Source organism: Lithobates pipiens, unplaced genomic scaffold (assembly GCF_037356315.1).
Source record: "Lithobates pipiens isolate NorthernLeopardFrog02 unplaced genomic scaffold, aLitPip1_a1.2 Scaffold_16, whole genome shotgun sequence".
NCBI classification, from domain to species: domain Eukaryota; kingdom Metazoa; phylum Chordata; class Amphibia; order Anura; family Ranidae; genus Lithobates; species Lithobates pipiens.
This window is the reverse complement of record NW_027507748.1, coordinates 535673437-535674640: the sequence shown is the minus strand read 5'-3', so window position 1 is coordinate 535674640 and position 1204 is coordinate 535673437.

Sequence of the window (1204 nt, the reverse complement as noted above, 5' to 3'; positions counted from 1 at the left end):
GGCAAGGAGATTTGAATTTTCTGCAGCATTCACTGGACCTTCAGAGTACATGCGCCACTGACGTCAGTGGCTGCATGCAAGGTGAATATCTCCTAAACTGTTTAGGAGATATTCATTTTTACCTACAGGTAAGTCTTATTAAAGGCTTAGGCCGCGTACACACGGGCGGACTGTCTGGCCAACTAAGTCCGTCAGACAATCCGACAGACAGTCCGTCCTACTTTTGAATGAACGGACTTGACCACACACGATGAACAGACAGTCCGTTGAAAGCTTGCGCGATGACGTGTACAGCACGTACGACGGGACTAGAAATACGACGTCCAATACACTGCAATGCAACCTTCGGCCGTGTAAATCCTTTCTGAGCATGCGCCATACTTAGTCCGTCCAACTTGCCTACTCACGAGCAAACTGTCCGCTGAAACCAAAGTTGGACGGACAATATTACGGAAATTCCGAAAGACTTAGTCCGCCAGACTGTCCGCTGAAAAAGTCCGCTGAAGCCCACACACGAGCGGACTGTCCGCTGAAACACGTTTCAGCGGACTAAGTTGGACAGACAGTCCGCCCGTGTGTACGCGGCCTTACTCTGTAGGTAAAAATGTGCAAACTGGGTATACAACTGCTTTAATAGGTTTGCAAAATGGACTAAGATTTCACAGAATATGGAGAAGCTGGCTTGAGTTCAAACAGTCCCCATCATATATGAGTTATGTGGGTAAGGAGAATGTTTTTTTTAAGAGGTGTGGAGGGAATGGAACAGGGGAAACCTCTTGAGTGGAATATTAAGAAGACTATGAACAGTCAGACTAGGTTTTTATTTTTTTATTTGACTTTGTCCCCATCTCTTGCTTGTTCCTGGCCCCTCCACCTCTCTCTTTCATTTCTCGTACCGCCCCCCCCCCTTCCTTTTTTTCCCCTCCCCCCTTTTTTTCTTCTTATTAGGATAAAGTAGTGTGACTGGGGCAAATATCTTGTAAGGGCAAATGGTTATTCAGGTAAATTGGGTTGATAGCTGTATGTAGCTGTCTCAGTAATCACTCTAAATCAACAATTATTAAATAATGATTTCACATTTTCATACTTTCGTTTTTTTTTTTTTTAAGACTAAACCAAAAGGGTGTTTTTTTTCCAAGCAGTGAGCTTATTGGTGGTAAACACAAGGTGGCAACTTTGTAGTTTTACATAGGAAAAATAATTT